This window comes from Antechinus flavipes, chromosome 4 (genome assembly GCF_016432865.1).
Source record: "Antechinus flavipes isolate AdamAnt ecotype Samford, QLD, Australia chromosome 4, AdamAnt_v2, whole genome shotgun sequence".
Lineage (NCBI taxonomy): Eukaryota > Metazoa > Chordata > Mammalia > Dasyuromorphia > Dasyuridae > Antechinus > Antechinus flavipes.
The window spans coordinates 441,655,622-441,674,827 of NC_067401.1; positions in this window are offsets into that span (position 1 = coordinate 441,655,622).

Here is a 19,206-nt window from a genome sequence, read left to right on the forward strand (position 1 = left end):
ATGCAACTTGAAAAGAATCTGACAGCCTCTAGTGGAAAAGGAGTTTCCTTTGCCAGAAACTTGATATACCAGTGAAATCATAGGACAAGTCACTATTACTAAAATATAACTTTTTCTATCATTCATTCTAAGCTTCCAACATAATTTTGGGCCAATTTTATTCATTTTTAATAGTTTTAATAACATGAACTCTTTTCAAAATCAAGCATAAACATTTGCTAGGTATGTACTATTTACAAAGCACTAGGAATACAAAGAGAAAAAAAAAAAAATTAGTTCCTGACTCAAGGAATTAAATTCTGCAGAAGAGATACAATACACTTGTAGAGAAATCAATGTCAGCACATTTATTCCTTTCACATAGCAACTTTTCCCATTGAAGTTTTGAAATGCTATGGGTCAGCATAAGAAATTAACTGTGAATTTTTTTGGGGGGGGGAGTTTTGTGGAAGTGACATACTGAAAGTCAACAGATGACACAAGCCTAGATCAACTACTCACCCCAAATTTTACAATACATTACTGTAAACACATCATAAAGAGGGGGGGAAATTAAATCTTCTCTGGTATGAAGGGAGGGTCATTAAATTTTACACAGATTTTCTAAATTATGGGGACACTGTACCCTTAGCTTCTGTGATTTAGAAGAAGTAACCTTAATAATAATAAATTAATAATGAGCATTTCTATTGCTCTTTAAAGTTTACAAAGCCCTTTTTACGTATGTATTCAACATATCCATTACTGAACTCATTTTCTTTCCTATCAAAACACTCCCCCCTTACAAACTTTCCTGTTACTCTCGAGGATACCACAATTCATCCAAAAACCTGAGTACCATTTTAAATTCTTCATTCTATCTCTCTTTTCCAAGTAAAAGGATATTGTAGGACAAGGTCTATGCTTTCTACTTTTGGAAGCTTTCTCATATTTGCCTTCTTCTTTCCTATCTCTTCAACCAAACTGGCTGAAACTTTCATCTTGCATCTAGACTATTTTAATAAACTCTTAATTGTTTTTTCTGCCTTCAGTCTCTTTCCAGTCTAAAATAACATTCACATAGCTGTCAAATTTATCTTTCTACCCTATTATCTCATCTCCCTATTTAATAAGTTTCAAGGACATCTAGGTTGCACCAAGCACCAGCCCTGGAATTCTGAGTGCAAATCCAAATTCAGATACTTACTAGCAATGTGATCATGAGCAAGTCACATAATCCCAAATGCCTCTGTAAAGAAACAAACAAACAAGAAAGCTTTCACAATTTGCTTTTAACTCCCGGATACAATAGAAAATCCTCTGTTTGGATTTTAAAGTCTTTTATAACCTGTCTTTCTCCTAAAATCCCTTGCTCTTCTCCTCTGAAATGTAGTGACATTGGCTTCCTTGAGATTTCTCCTGCAAAATGCTTCAATTCTCAACTCCAGGTATATTCACTGGCTATTCCCTTTACCTAGGATTATCTCCCTATTCATCCAAGCCTCTTGGATTCCTTCAATTCTCAGCTAAAGACCTTCTTTATGCAAGAAATCTTTCTTGGTCGTCCTTAATTATAATTTCTTCTCTCTAAGAATAATTCTATTTTATTAAGTATATCTCTTATTTATGCATAGTTGTTTTTATATGATCTCTTTCATCAAGCTAACTTCCTTGAGATTAGGGACTATTTTTATTTTAATATTTTGTCTTTGTATCCATAGAGTTTAGCACAGTTTCTAATGCATAGTTTAATAAATGACTGTTAACTTGGCTGAGTCTTACTTTGACATAATACAGTCTCTAAAGCTTCTTTGTGGTGAGAAGAGAATTTATTACAGACAAGGAGAATGCCCTATACAAATGAAGAAAGAAGGAATACCACTTATGGGGAGCAGCTAGCAGATCATTTTAATTAGAACAGAATATAAATAAAGGAAAAAAAAAAACTTTAAAATGACTGAAAAGATAGTTGGGAATAATATTGAATAGGCTTTCACATGCCAGGATGAAGAATTTGCATCCTAGATGCAATAGGGAGCCACTGAAATTGTAGAGAAAGGGATATAGTGATATATATGCCTTAGAAATCAATCCAGTGATTCCAGTGAGAATAGAATGAAGAGAATAATAACAGATGAAGAAATAAATATATAGACTATTTTAATTGTCTGGATGAGCATTGATGAAGACATGAAAAACTGATTAGATATGGGAATGGGATAAAGCAAAGCAAAAATCAAAAATGGTTCTGAATTTGAGGATGTGGGTGATTAAAAAGAGGGCCACACTCTCAAAATAGGAAAGAAAGATTTAAGGGGAAGATAGTTCTATTTTGCATGCATTCAATTTGAAATATCTTCCAGACATCAAGTTGGTGTTGACCAGCAAACAGCAGGTTTAGGAGTTAAGGAGAGAGGCTTGAGATAGATATAAATGTACAAATCATCTATCTCTCAATATTTTAGTATCCTCAGCAGAACAGCAAAAATTTCTTTATCCTTAACATCTACCCCCTTCTCTTTTTTGGTAGTGGGGTGGGGGGAGGAGATTTCCATTATTTCATCAAGGTCTTTCCACTTTAGATTCCTCAACTAATTATTGTTGGTCTTAATTGCATTACAGTATTTCATTACATTAATATACTACAATATATTTAATCATTCAAATCATTAGAGAATTATGTTAGTTCCAGGTTTGTTTGCTTTTTGTAATTACAAATAATGTTGCTACGAAAATCTTTTAACATATGTTTGGTTTGTGATAACCTGTCAAGGGTAGATGCCAAACCACAGAATTATTACATCAAAAGATATGATAATTTGGGGAACTTTTACTATCAGACCACTCTTTAATTTCTCCTCCCCTCCTTAAATTTACAATTCTTTGTGGAGATAATATAGTACTATTGGGGGAGATGGGGAAGCAGTGATTCTACAGTCAGAGGACTTGGGTTCAAATTTTATGCCTGATATTCCCTTGTCATCTCAGACAAGTCACCGAACTTCCCATGGCCTCAGTTTCCATTTCTTTAAAAGGAGAGAGTTGGGCACTAAGGGTTCTATATGGGTCTTGATCTATGAACTATTGCCCAATTTCCTCTGGTATAGTCTGGAAAATCAGTGAGCAGGAGAAGTAGATTATAGTCAAATTGGCAACTACAATGTTGTGGTAGCAAGCAGTTCCATTTGTGAAATTTCTACCAGGGTCCCAAATCTCCAATAGAACACTGAAAAAGTAAACCTGTTTCCCAATGGCTTAGGAATTCTACATGCAAGTTTCACTGGTAGAGAAGCCACTATAGTGTAATATTACCATCTCCTCAGGAGCTCAGTATTTCTAGGAAGGATATCATCAAAAATCAATCACTCAACATTTCTACAGTTGCAATATCATTCTAAGAAATGCTGTTCGCAGGAGCGGTAAAATACAGAGAGCTTTGCAAAGTCCCCAGATACTATTCTCCTCAAACTAGGAACCTCAAATTTTCCAAGCTCATTAAACCACCATCAGCTTTTATGTCTACAGCATACTCCTATATGCATGGGTAAAAACAATCATAAGATTTAGCACATTAAGACTTCAGAGCTCTTCGAAAACATTAAGTAATTAATCCTCACAACACCCTGGTGATGTAGGTCTTATTATTCCCATTTTATAGATAAAGAAATTGAGACACAGGAGATCAAAAAGCATCATAACCCATTTCTAGCAAAAGCTTAAACAAAAAAAAGTTAAAATTGTAGATTCTTGTTCTGTTTTCATACCTGCAAATTGTATAGACCTCTAGGGTACAGATTACTCACATACCCATATTTGTCTTTTCACGTGTGACCACGTATGCTAATTGAAAAAGACATACGCAGAATCCATTCATTAATACCTCAGTTGTTTAGCCGTATTATGTATCATTATGTATACGAGTCCACATTATGCACATGAGATAAAACAATTAACATTTGCTAATTTTCAGAATATATAAATGTGATTGATCACATGGTTTAATACAAAAATATTATGCCTGATTTTTTAAAGACAAAACTATTAGCGATCTCAGAACTCTTACTTGTGAGAGCATCAGAAACAAAATGGTAGACTCGAAATCCTTTGTAGAGATTTTTGTTTTGTTTTGTTTTGTTTTGTTTTGTTCTGTGATACTTTAGTAGAAGGGCCAGGTATGTCAATTGACTCAGAAAATTTCTTGCTTTTGCAAGGTATTCTTAAATTCCAGTTCTTCTAATGGGAGGACACAATGCTCTAGTACCTCATATAAAACCAATTACCTTTTAGTTTCAGGATTCTCAGTCCCCAAAAAAGGATTTTATTTTATGTACGGAACAATATATTATTCCAGTTACTAAGGAAACCAATGGCAAAACTAAGTTTACCAGGGATGTATCCTCAAGAAATTGACTACAGTGTCAGTCTCTGGAGTATCATTACAAAGTGCTATTTGCATTTAAATTTCTTATAACCCTTAAGCAACTGAATTGTTTGTTTATCAGCCCCAGTATATTCCTCTTGGAATTTGATATATTTTTTTTTTTTAAACAACAACAACAACAACAACAAAAACACCTTCCCAAAACACTGATATCGAAGTTACTCAGAAAAATAAATACCTTTGAAGAGCACCAAGACTGGTACCAAATTTGTGAATTATTATTTTCTAACCGTGTCTCCCTGGGTTTCCAATGAGACTTCTGTTCAAGCCTCAGTGCCTAATGCCCTGCTCACTAATGAAAGCCGCCCATTCTCCTCCACACTCAGCAACAAATAGGCTAAGTCATGTTGACTTATACTGTTGCGTGTCACAAGTAACGAGATTCTACAGGAATCAATACATCTATTTTGCACACGAGGCTTTCTGGAAACTCTCTCTATTCAGCTCCCGGTTCCAGGTTCCTGAGGGAAGTCAAGGAAAAACCCCAGATTTTTCTTGACAGACATTTGCCTCTTTTGTCAAAAAGAAACAACAAATATTCTGATGAGTTACTGATGCTTTTATCGCTGGAAACTCTCCTGACAAACTACTCAACTGACCAAAGATGACAAGGCCTTGACATGCTGCTCTGCCTTCAGAATATATTGAAGTCTTGTAAAAGCTGATCACACTGAATGCAATCATGAAAAAAAAAAAAAAGAGAGAGAGAGAGTGAGAGAGAGAGAGAAAGAGAGAAAGACTGACTGAGACTTCAGCGTTTTGATTTTTTCTTTTCCCTTTTTCTTTCCTCAGTGAAATCAACTTCAATTTATCTATCATCTCCCTCAAATTCTTTCCTGGCAGCATCCTTTGTCTTAAGGTATTTTTACATTTTATATGTCTGTAATTATTTTTATAAAAAAAAGAAAGGAAGGAAACAAAGAAAAAAAAGAAAAACAAATTTCTGTCAGTTCTAAATTGGCCTTATACTTAGTGAAACAGAACCAAATGGACAGAATAAGATCAACCCTCACTAAGTAAATCACTTTTATGACTAAGCAATGGGATTCACCTAAAGGAACATGAAGCCTGAGGAGAAGAGGCAAAATTTTAACTTGGAATTGCAAAGAGGCAATTCCACATGCAACCCTTCCACAGTAAAACATTTAATTAAGTAATGTCCTAACCTTGGAAAGTATGGGCATTGATTTAGGATCAGATCTACTCCCCACCTTCACCTCACCCAAAGAAAATAATTTTAGCAAAATAATGGTGAACTAGCCTACTCAATAATTCCTTCTCCCCTACCCCCTAGCTCTCCCCACTTTCAACCTAACTATATTATCTGCTAAGAGGAATTCATTGCCTCTTTGAAAAAAAAATAAATTAAAAAGAAATTTTTAAAATCAACAGGGATCATATTTTTCTAGATCTTCACAAAACAAAATAACTTGGCGGCAAATTCAGTGTACGGGCTTTCCCCCCCCTCCTTAAGGTTTCTTTCCCGTTTCATCAATATGCCATGAGCCTGACCTGGAGGATTCCCGGCAATTGATGCAAGAAGTAATTAAGTCTCCAGGCTCATCACAACCTGTGCAAGCTCCTGCCCTGTTCAAAGATTGTTCTTGGAGCCCAACAGCTTGGTGATTTTTATGACAAAGGCTCCTGTAATGTAGGGTTAACAATTAAAGGCAGGCAGGATGTCTCTCTTGTGGGGCCCGATGCTCAGCTCACTTGCTGCAATCACCAATCTAATTTGAAAGGAGCCTGGTAGAAACCTAGTTTTATCCCACCTCCCCCAACCCCTACCCCAGAGGCTTGATTCACCTGATTAGTCATCCATCCTTCCTGGTACCCCTTTTCCATTCTTATTACCTTCAGCCTCCACCCTTAGGAAAGAAATGCTTTAGGAAAGCTCCTCCTTGGATCGTAGAGCATCGTGCACCCGCCAGTTGTTTTCTGGTTAAGCTACAAAGCCTGGGAAAGCAAATGTGTCACTGGAAAGTTTAAAGTGATCTTCCACAGGGTACCCCACAGCTTAATTCCTTCATAGGAGCAAGGATTTTGCAAAATGATACCTTCCATTTCCAAAGGGTATAAGGGGAATTTTTTTTTTTCTTTCAGTGCATTTCTTCGATTCTTAGAATCCTGGCACATTCCAGTGTGGAATATGACAGTGGACTATCCACCTCCCCAAAGAAACTGACCAAGAACAAAAGTAGACTTGACCTTTATGTCTCAGACATTCTTCTGCTGTTATTTCTGATTTTAAGCTTCTAAGGCACCTTGCTGGGCTTGATGAGAAATGAAAAGCACTGCTTTGAGGGATGTTTTGGAGTCAATTTTTTGATGGGCAGGGGATTCTTTTTAGACAGTTTTGGAGAGAGTAAAGCTAATGGTGTTGTATTGGCATTTAGTAGTAATTTTTGGAGGATAAAAGATTTTATTTAAATATTTTTTGATGAGTAAGATTAATGACTGATTTCAGCTTAAGTTTATTCAAGGCAAATGGGGGTAGGGTGGAAAAGAGGTCTAGGGAAATTGAAGTAGTATTCAACTAGAAAGGGCCTCCTTTTTTTTTTTTTTTACAATTTTGGGGTTTTTGCTTTTTGTTTTGTTTTTTCAAATGTAGGGGGTAGAGACTGAGAAAGGTTATATTCAAATATAGAACTACAAGTGCAGAGGAATTGGTTTCTTCTCTCCCCCCCCCCCAAAAAAAAAAAGCTATACTCCTAGATTTAAAACACAAAAATCCATTGTGTGTAAGGGAAATTATTTTCAAAGCTCTGGCAATCAGGTATGGACAAAACATAATTACTCCTGCTAGTATTTTGGTTCATTTAAAACTTTCTTATTTTACAAAGACAGCAAAATCAAATCCAGGTAAAGGGGTATAGTGGATAAAAGCAATTAGTATCATTGGAAAAGATATATTAAATGATATTTCTCTTATTTGTGGCTGCTTAATTATTTAATCCATTCTCTTCTCCTACTAATATTGAATGAAGTGACTGCTATATGGAAGTAGAGAGCAAGCAGAGTTGTTGAATATCTTCAAAGTCATTTTCCACAGAGGAAAGAGATGTTTGAGTTTCCTAGGAATCACTGACTTCCTTTTACCAAATTACTTGACACCCTAAAAGGGCCTTTTTCTACATAAGAGATGACTGTTTCCATAGTCCATTAAAGTGTGTCTTTCCTACACACCTCCAATAAATCTGTTTGTGCTTTACTTATTGTGTGCTTGTGAGAGCTGGGGACCAAGACAATTTGCTTCATGAAGCCATCATGCAGAAGGGAAAATTGATAGCAGCCTCTTGCCTTCACTATTCAGATTATCTTTGAACAAACCAAAAGACTTTTTTTTAACCTATTTTTATCAAGTTTTTCTACATTTATTGTTCCAGAGTAATTTTTCTTTAAGAGTCTCTCTGCCTTAACCCTGGCATGAGGTCATGAGCAAAGAGCACAAAGAACACATTTGTCTTTTTTAAAAATCTTTTTTCCCTCTTTCTTTCTTTTTTTTTTTTTAATCTCCAGAGAGAGTGCATACTCCAGATTTCTATTTAGAAGCTTCATAGAACACTCCACTTTCTAGTCATAATATTGCTCTTTTAGAATCCAGACTGATTCATTAGCAACAGTATTCTGATGTGGTTCACCAGTAGCAAGGGTTTTGCCCTAGTGGGCCGCTAATAAGAGCTTTCCTTCTCCATGACAGGTTGTTGCTCTGCATGCCAAGCCCTTCCCAAATGGGCCACATTTGAATTCCCTGTGGACCTCAGTACCATCTGCTTTGGTGAATATTTGTCATGTGGAAGAGCTTGGCCCCAGAGAGCAATAGGATAGAAGTTACAAAGAGGCAAATTTAGAGTGCTAGTAGAATCAACTTTCTAACGATTAGTCCTCTCAAAATGGAATGGACTTTGATTGTAGTAAATGAATCTCCACATCTGGGGGGTGTTCAAAGATCAGCTGAATAGCTTTTAGTTTATATTTATTAGGGTTTCTTTTGGGGTTTTGTTTGGATCATATAGCTATTGATATGTCTTTCAGCTCTGAAATTTTGTGATTTAAATATTATATATCACATTAATACATATACATATACACAATATACAAAAAAGCAAGCTAATATGTACATATAGATATGCATATATGTTAGCTTGCTTTTTCTGGAGGGGAATGGGGTTAGTCTGAGCCTATGATTTTATTAGCTTATGGAATTTTCAGCAAAACATTCCTTCAAAATATAAATAATGATTTCGGCAATTTATATTATTGGAGTTGTTTGAATTGATGTCTTGAAGATATACATTTTAACTTATGGTTCTCCTCTTCTATTCTTCAATGTACATAGAAATGGTCATTTTATTTATATTGGTTTAGCTCAGAAGAAAAATAAAATTAATTGAGAAGATGGAAGAAGGGAAAAGAGAGGGAAAGGGGGAGGAAGATGGGGAGAGAGAGAGAGAGAGAGAGAGAGAGAGAGAGAGAGAGAGAGAGAGAGAGAGAGAGAGAGAAGGTATATTCATAGGTAGCTAGATGACATTGTGGGGGCAATTATATGCATCTATTTAATCATTAGCTTACTTATTAGCTTTCTAATACCTATTGAAGCAGTGTGGCAAGCGAGGTAGGGAGAGAATGAGGAGCTGAATTGCTAATATGCTTCACTGGAGGGTATTTCTATATCTAGAAGTGGCCCACACTTATTAAATCACAGGTCAAGATCTCTCACTACAAAAATAGATATGGAATCATTTTTTCTACTTCAGTAAGATACATCAATCCAGGAATACATATTTCAAAGAGATTCTAAAATATTTTAATTGGGATGCCAAAAATATTTAGGGATATTGGAATATTCTGTTAAATATTAGTATGCTTCAATTGGGATAATAGAGTGTGAATTGTAAAATATATATCATAGTCTTCTATATTCAGACTAGAGACAATGTTTGAACGTTAGAATAAAAGAAAATGTATTTCCTCCCTCTGTAAATTATCTTTGCAATTCCCAGCATTCAAGGGAAGCCTGGTTCCACGTTGGAAGTTGAGGGAAAAAACATCCCTCTCCCAGTCTCTCTTCCTTTGTTCCCACCTCTCCACTCAATCCTGAAAGAGACAATACTTGAAATCTTTGTTTTGTTTTTTCCTTTGTGTCTTTATATAATTCCTGTCAGTCAGTCAACTAGAAAGACCCCCCCCTCAGCCCCTTTTGGTTTCTGAATCCTCCCCCAAGATATCTTGGAGTTTACTAACTAGATTTCTTTTAAAGGAACATGCCTTAAACCCAAACCACTTTCATTCTCATTGATTGGCCACCTATAAGTTTCCAAGCCAAGTCCGGTTTGGTCATAGCTATGATTGACTTAGATTAAATGTAAATAGTAATCACTTCTATTTTGGTCAGAGACCCTTAGGATCTTCTCCTCCCAGATTTATTTATTTAGATTTTTTTTTTTTTTTGGACTAGGTGAAAGAGAAGATTCTTTGCTTCAATTGCTACATATCCTTAATCACTGAATGGGTGCAGCCTCAGTCAAACTGAGACCAGTGGAAGACTTTAGCTTAAAAAAGCAAAGGTCTCCCACTGCATCCAGTCCTCCTCTAATAGTCCTGATTTCTGTCTGGCCACTGAACCCAGATGGCGTTGGAGGGGAAAGTGAGGCAGGTAACCTTGCCCAGGCTTCCCTCACTTAAATCCAATCCACTTGCATGACATTGTATCACCTCCCTGATGTCTTGGTCCTCTTTGAGGACAAGGGACAAACAACAACAAATTCAGTATATACTATGTGCAAGGCACTTTCCTAAGTGCTGGACATATAATGAAAAACAAAAACCCAACTCTGCTCTTTAAGAACTCAAAGTCTCTGTCATTTGATAAAAAATAAATATTTAAAGGGAAATGAAAATGGACAAATAATTTATCGCAGAGAAACAACAGTGCAATGGAGAAAAAACTGGCTTGAATCAAAAAGATCTGGGGCAAATAGATGGAATTGTGGACAGTGCATTGGACTTGGAATCTGGACTTCAAATCCAGTCTCAGACACTTAACACTTATCAGCTGTTCAGTGACCCCAATTGCTCCTTCCCCACTTAAAAAAAGTCAAAAAGATCAAGGTTCAAGTCTTGACATATGTACACACACATCTACATGCTTAAAAGGAGTTTTATCACTGCTAAAATCTATGCCAATAAAATCATATGCAATCATAAAACAACCAACTCTTGGTTGAAGAATGGCTAAAAAAATTGTAACATAAATTCAATGAATATTATTGTGCTGTAAGAAATGATGAGAGTGATGAATACAAAGCAGAATGTGAAAATCATCACGAACAGCTGCAGAGTGAAGAAAAGAGCCAAAAAAATGAAAAACCAAAAAACAAATGCCCACACACAAAACAAACTACACAATTATTCTAACAATAAAAATGGAAAGAACACACCCAAAAAATTAAAAGTAAATGTAGCACCATTATAAAGTCAATTCGACTTGAATGAAGAGATATGGGAACATATCTCTAACATACATTTTGGTAAAAGTAGTAGCTCCACAAGTGTTATACATTGCACATATTTTCAGACTTTTTCAATATATCAGTTAGCGGAGCTGACTTTTTTCCTCTTAAAAATACCATTTGTCATTTAGGATGGCTTTTTGGTAGCTGGAGGTACACATGGGATAATATGGTGATGTAAGAAACAAAAAATATCAACTAAAATGAAAAGAAAAAAAAACAATAACCACAAAGCGCAAGTTTTGGAGGAGACCTCCTCCAGTGTCCCATGTTTCTAAAATGTCCCCTCTCATATATTATTTTGCATCCATTCTGCACATACCTTGGAGGTACTTATTTATTACATGTCTTGACCATTGTACTGCAAGGTCCTGGAAGCAGGGTTTTTTTTCCCCCTTTCTTTGAATCCCTAATATTTAACACAGTTCCTGACACAGTGTGACTATTAACAAATATTTTGTTGTTATTGTTTTTTAATGACACTGACAAACAAAATGAAGCTTCTACACAGAATTTCATTTTAATCTTCCCCTAGCATCATGATGTGACTAAAAAGGAGTATTCAAAGTCCAGGAAGAACAATTCTATGGATCAATTCCCATATCTCCTCAACATAAAGGAAAAAAGAATAAGGAGATATTTCAAAATAACTGAGGGGGATCCATGGGTGATTTTTATTTAGAATTTGGTTTGAATTAGAGGAAAGAAAAATAAACAAACTATTCATCATAGATTAGGTAGCTCTATAGTATTTTAATAGAAAGATAACTATGATCTGTGTTCACCTGAGAAAATAGGAAGACATATGGTAGTCTGGTGGAAAATTTCAAAGTATAGAGATAGCAATCCCTAACAGGGAGGAAATAAAATTCTCAGATGGCAGCAGACTAGGTTAAAGGTCAGGTGGTATTATGCTGGTTAAAATGGTGCATACCATGGGGGGTTAAAAAGAAAAAAAAGCTTTAAAGAGGGTATAGGATTAACAAATAATGTATTTCTTTTGGGTCCCATGAAGAAAGAATAGAAGAAAGTAGGTGGTGTGACGGTATCTGTTGAATTTCATCCCTCTGAATGTTGCCCTAAAATCTTTTGGACTTCCTAATCTCTTAAAGAAAAACTGAGGTAAAATTGTCAACATCCTCCATAGACTATCAGACGATTAATATCAACACTACAAATTTACAACACCCTTCCTGATATCCTTGATAAATCAAGAAATAAGTTATGCTAGAACCAAAACCATCCCAGAAAAAAACTGTTGTCCACCATCACACTGACAGAACATGCAGCCATACAAATTTAAGAACACGTTTAATAGATGGCCTAAAACAGTCAAACTCAAAGAATGAAAAGTTTTCCAAATATGGACATGTAGTAGATGAAATGAAAATCACATAAGATGGATATATCACCCCCATCATCTTGTCTGCTACTGGTTCTTGTCTCAAAGATGTTTTCAGTGACCACAGATTGTGGGCTTCCCAATATTTTATTCAGCCCCCCACCCCCAAAAATAGTCTTATGAACTCCTGAGTCTACAAAATATTTAAAATAATCAACAACTTGTCCTAGGTACATTTCTATATAAATTTGATGTTTAACAAAAGGATGTGAATGAAAAAAATAACAATAAAAATAATAACGATGAATTAGTTATATAGCTTTTACAAGATTTATAGAGCACTGAACTTTAGTCTCATGACAATATTGTGAGGTTAGTAACGCAAGTATTTTTGTTCTCACTTAACATATTAGGAAACAAAAGCTCAGAGAATTTAAATGCCTTGCTATTGTGGACTGGACTTGATTCAAACTGGTCCTCTGATAGTTTACATGCAGAATTGGAATGAAATGAAATACCAGTAGCTAATATAAACAAGAGAATATTTATTTAGCTGTAACTGAGCAAGGACATTTTGAAAATGGATGCTCCTACAGAATATAGACGTGATCCTGAAGTTCTAAGGAGCTCAGCTCTACACTGTAGACATGATTTAAAATGCTTTTCTTCGGTCAGAAGGCTAAGGGATGAACCCTACTTCCAAATGTCCTTGTTATTTTGTATCCACACAACCAAGAAGCTATGTCAGTGGTCCAAGCGTTTGCCCCTGAATCAATTAAAATATCAAGGAAAGTTTCAGGGCAGCATGGGATAGGAGAGAGAGCATTAGAATATTGAACCCATCAAATAGCCAAACAAATTGTAGTAAGTGATTGTGTTGAAATAATATTATATTATGAGAAATGATGAGTGAGATGCTCTCAGGAAAACCTGGAAAGACTTTCATGAGCTGATGCAAAGTGAAATATACTGTGTACAAAGGAAGAGCAATATGATCAGCTGTGAATGACAGCTATTCTGTATAATAAAATGACCCCACAATTCTGAAGGACTTACGATGAAAAATATTATCCATCTCCAGGCAAAGAACTGATGGTGTCTGAAAACAGAATAAAGCATCCTTTTTTTTTAAGCTTTCCTTATTTTTTCTTGAGATGTTTTTTTGGGGGCAGGGGGGTTTCTTATGCTTTCTTTCACAATATGACTAATATGGAAATACTTTACATAATTACACATGTGTAGCATATCAAATTGCTTGCCTTCTCATTGAGGGAGTAGGGAAGGAATAAGAGAGAGAATTTGGAACTTAAAAGTTTAAAAAAATGTTAAAAATTATTTTTACATGTAAGTGGGGAAAAATAAAATACTAAATAAAATTTTTTTAAAGAGTACTGGATCCATTATACCTGCTACATGGTGTGCCATTTGCCCTACAAAATATACGTTAAAAATAAATAAGGTATTCCACAAGCTTTGCTTTTTGGTTTAAAAAACAAGAAGTTTTTTTATGAATATGCCCTTTCATATTTAATTTTAATTATTTTCTAGTTATGTATGAGTATTTATATATAACATAGATTAATCTTTCCAATTCACCAGGACTCTGAAATGGATTATTCAGAATTTTAGCATCTTCAATAAGTAAATAGGAAAATAATTTACTTGCCAAATATTCTGCTTTGAGTATACACATGGTAGTATCTTAAAGAAAATATACTCTGCTAAAAAACTAGTTTTTAACTGTATGGCTTGGTTTGCAAATGTAGTTTGTGGTTCCTTTATCTTTTGGATATTAGATCCATTTCCAATGAGCTATTTTGGGGACAATAGCATTTTCTTAGGTGAGTAAATAAAAAAAGGAAAAGACTTGAAAAAAGACTATAATCCATGGTGTTTGCATATAAAGATTATATAATTGTTCCCAACAATATTATTATCTTTAAAGATGTGAAATATTTCCCTGATATGAAAAAGTGTTTTAAACAAAACAAGAACTCAAAAGAAGAATAGCAACAACAAAAATTCTACATCTCAGGATAAATTGGTTAGGCTTGAAGTTAATTCCCTATTTATTAAAGATAATTCATTATACTTGGAAACAATTTAAGGGGAAGGGGAATTAAAACAATATCTCAAAATTTAACAAAGAACAACTGCCAGGGTACAAAGACTTCCAAGTAATAATTAGACAAAGGAATGTGTGTCATCACAGTGTTCCCCTACCAAAGATACTGAGTCTATCAGCTTTGGAATTCTTTTTTTATTATTATTATTTTTTGTTCAGTTTACAATTCTTGAAAACTATGTTTTAGTCATGGAATGATAACTGACCACTTCTACCGGGTTAGGATCAGGTTAGGTAGAGTCCTTACCATCTGTAGTCCTGGAAATAACTGCCTTGAATAACACTGAAAAAAAAAATCTCTTTTGTATAGATAATTTCATATTTTTCTTCTATTGTAAAAATGTTATCTTCTTGACAATTTTAAAAGCAACTGGCACTTAATCATTTTGCAGAAGATAAACTGAGTTGAGAATAACTTTAACAAAAGGATTTGACAAAAGCCCAAGGACTTTTTTCCATTACTCTAATAATATAATATTTTAAAATTTTCATTGGGATTTTCCATGACATTGGTTGAATACATGCATGCATGTGTACATATACATATGCATATAGAGACATATAATATGCATTTATATGTGTGTTTATTTGTTTGTTTACAAATCAAACCAAAATTGTTTTCATACTGCTTCAACAAAAAATCTAAGAATGCCAGATTTGAAAACATCTTTAGAAGTCATCAAATTCAATTCACTAACTGATCCTTGATTGCATTTTAAAATATTCCCCCAAACTATTCAAACTCTACTTCAACACATATAATGATAAAAAGTCACTACTTTATAAGTTAATAATTCTATTATTAAACAGCTTTAAGGATCAGAATTCTTTTTTCTTTTGAACAAAAATCTGCCTTCTATTTTCTATCAATTCTTACTTGTTTATCCTTTTGTTGTCCAATAGCTTGGAAAATGAGAGAAAAATTGAGTAAATGAGTAAAATCAAAAACAAGTGCAGATAGCAAAAAGAGTCCCACAATTCTATAGAACTAGACTGTGAGATAAAAGATCTCTACTAGAGGTATTACATATACTTCCCCTTCTTTTTAAAGTGTTCCACAGTTTTGGAGGAGTACAAGAAACAGCCCACAATCCACAGTAATTTTAGTGAAAAACTAAAACAAACAAACAAACAAAAAAAAAGAAACTACGCATATTTGGTATATACTGAAAGAATTGCTGCTGATGTTTAAATATTTAAGTACTTAAGCAAAGAAACTGAATTCATCTCATGTAAATTTCAAGAAACTGGGTAATCCTTTAAAAATCTTAAATCTGGGATCTGAAGAGAGTCTCTCCCAGGGAAGCAAAAAGGAATGACAAAACTGCAAGGACGCCTCTTATATCAGTCTGGCCACGTATGGCATCTGTGTTCCCTATGATGAAAAGTCCTTGAGGTCAGTTAGCCAGACAGGTTAAAGGCAGTAGGAAGCTATTGTTACAAAGGATGAAGGTGGACTTGGAGATCATTGGACAACTCACACCGATTCTCAGAAGTCAAAAACTATGTCATTTCCCTATTGCCCCCAATCTATCTCCAGTTAGATAGATGAGCATGTAAAATGATGTTGGTTTTGGGGGTTGTGTGCCAAAAGTAAGATAATGACGTTTGGGGGGGTAGAGGGAGCAAGCGCCAGTCTCTGGCAAAAGTCTTCCCTTTCTTGGCACGCTGAATACAAATTTCATTTCATTCCGCGGCAACAAGCCGTCCGGTACCTCCACTCCTGCCTCTCTCTAACTGAACATATGACTGAGCTTAAGCAACAGCAGCCTAGAAACCTTGTCATGTCAATTTTTCACACTTTCCTCTGTATGTGTTTTATGTCTCAACAAAGACTTTATCTCCCCAGCCCACTGCCACAGGATAATTCTCTGTAACAAAGCTCAGTCTCAATCTCCAACCAAATGAAAAAAGGGCAAATCCCCAAAGAGAAAAGTCCCGCTCATGGCCATTTCTACGGGGTCCAATCTCACAGAAGGCACCAACCCCTGATGACAGTCCCCAGCTCCCATCTACCACCAGAATGTGCCCCCGAGGAATCAGAGGATGTGGAGGAGATTCTGTAAGAAGAATATCTTTCTGAGCCCTCCAACTGAGTGAGGAGTCTTTACAAGACAAGAAGCTGTGTGTGCACAACGGACAACATTTTCAAGCTGGGCCCAGATGCAAATTGCCACTGGGGTGAGAAAGTGCCTGTCTATCATGCATGATGCTGTCCAGCCATTCTTTTTTTACCCTGTCTGTCTTGTAAGAATGTTTCAAAGCATGCAGTCTGTGCGGAAACAACTTTTCCTATGGATTATGATGGGACTGACATTCATTGTAGGACCTTCAAAAATATGATGCAAAACTGTTTTTTTCCCTGCCTTGAGGTGTTCATATACCATCGAATAGCCCAGTTAGGAAAGGAAGCTCCTTCCAAACTTTGAAGGAATTCGGCTTGGATGGATAATAATATTCATGGGTACTGGTATCCTGATACTACTGGCTACTTTTTCTGTGCAACTGCATTGTAGAAAGAATACAAATTTTGCATTCAAAGAAGAAAAGCAGTAGACTGAAAAGGAAAGAATACTGTCTCCTAAATTATAATAAATAATATATTAAATAAACATATAATAAATGAAGTTCCAACCTCCTATGTGATCTTTGGCAAATGGTTTAATTTATGTGGGGTCTCTGTCCTATTCGGAAAAAAAAAGTGAACAAAAATGGGAATTATTTTGGCTAGGAAGTGAGGTAACCAAACAGTCTCTGACAAAGGTATCAAATTCAAATAGAAAAGGGGGGGTGGGAGCAGTGCTAAGAAAACCACAAATTAGCATTATCTATGTTTTGTCATATTTTTATTTATTTTATTAAATATTTCCCAATTTTAATTTGGTTCAGGCAGCACTGGAGAGTGTTGCAACCAGTATTTGACACCCTTAATCTATACAAATATGATCTGGGGTCAAATTTTAGCTTTATTGGGACTAATTCTGTCTATGACCTTGGGCAAAATCCATAATGTTCATTTCATCATCTATACAATGAGGGAGCTGGCTATGATGACCTATAAGCTCCCTCAAAGCTCCAGATCTATGATTCTAAATACATCTTTATTTATGCACTGCCTTTCTGACTAAATACATCCCCCAAATACTTTACTGAATTAAATAATGCATTACAATATGATCACGGCATGAGCTGATGCTATCCCAGATCACTAGGAGTCTTGAATTAATACAACGTAATGATCTGTCCCCAGAGAGGAATGGAAAGTGTCTTGTTGCCAGGCAGATTATGGTAAGGGATTTGGGTTGCATAATTAATCGAGGGGAGGTACTTGGCAGCAGGGGGCCCTGGGAGACTCAATTCCTCATCTCAACCTTATGAAGCTGGAATAGAGGATGCTGTGGGTAAACTGCAAACTGGGAGAATGATTCAATACTGAACAGAAGGATGCGTGCCTCTTGATACAAGGGAGGGAATGCTACTGGTTGATAGTGAGAAGAGAGATTGACCCAGCTAACCCATTGCAGTGAAGGAGTCAATCCTTAGAGTTCTTATTCAGCCTTACAAGAGGAATAATTAAAAGTCTCCCCAAATCCCCCTTTTGACTGGGCCCTACTTGAAACTACTGTAGGCAGTTCTCCCAGGAGGTTCTTTAGCTAAAATGCATTTCAATGATATAATAATATTTAATAGTATATTATATTGTATATATACATGTGTGTGTGTGTTTATATTATATATATATATATATTTTTTTAATTTGGATATATAATATATATATAATAATAGTGGAATAGTACACTGGTACCAAAGTAGATACTTGACTTCCCCCAAAAAAATCTGCTCTCTCTTTTTTCTGAGGCAAAAACCAATATGGACAAAGTTGTTTTTTTGGTTTTGTTTTGTTTTGTTTGTGTTTGTGTGTGTGTGTGTGTGTGTGTGTGTGTGTGTTTATATGTGAGTATTGTTAACTAGTCTCATGATGAGATGATCATGTAAAACTGATATAATCATTACAAGAAAATAAGCATCTAACTAAAAAAAAAAAATGCCTCAAACATCTTTTGAGTTCACTTTTCATTGTCTAATTGAGCAGAAGAACAGGAAAGAATTTATGGCCTATTGTTCCTGAATGGGATTGTTAACCAGTTAATATTAGTCCAGAAATCTGACTTAATCATTCTCTTTGCAGGCTGATGGAACGGATGGGAAAGGTCTCACATAGTAAAATGGGTTTTTCCTCCTTGCCCCAGAGATTAGCCACAAACTGCCTGTGCTGGTATATTGCAGTTGGGGAGTGGGGGGAGCGAGTGCAAGGGCTCTACTGCTGTGTTATTATCTGGGATCTATTATGTTTTACATTTTTCAAAAATCTTTAAGCTAGATCTTTGACATTCAGCTGCCTATAAAGACATACACCACCTGATGAGAAGCTTTGATGTGCATTTTGAGGATTAAATAATCTAGATGGAAGGCAATGTGTTTCCAGCCAAGAAGAAAACTAGGAGGGAAATTTTGCCTCCTGCAGCTAAGCACCGCTGGCAGTCAATACCTTTTAGTTTACCCTCTATATTTGATTTCATACATATTTACAGACTATTTTTCCTCTTACTGCTAATTCTTTTGAGACCAAATTAAGAACAAAGATAGCAGGAACAGGCTTCATCAAATAAAAATGTAAATATGCTGCATCTCATTTTAGCTCGAAGAAACTTTATTTAAATATTTTGTGAAGTGGAATGGCCAGGCTATATCATTATTATTAGCAACTAGCAAAGTGATAGTCTAACAAGCCAGAGGAGCCCACTGA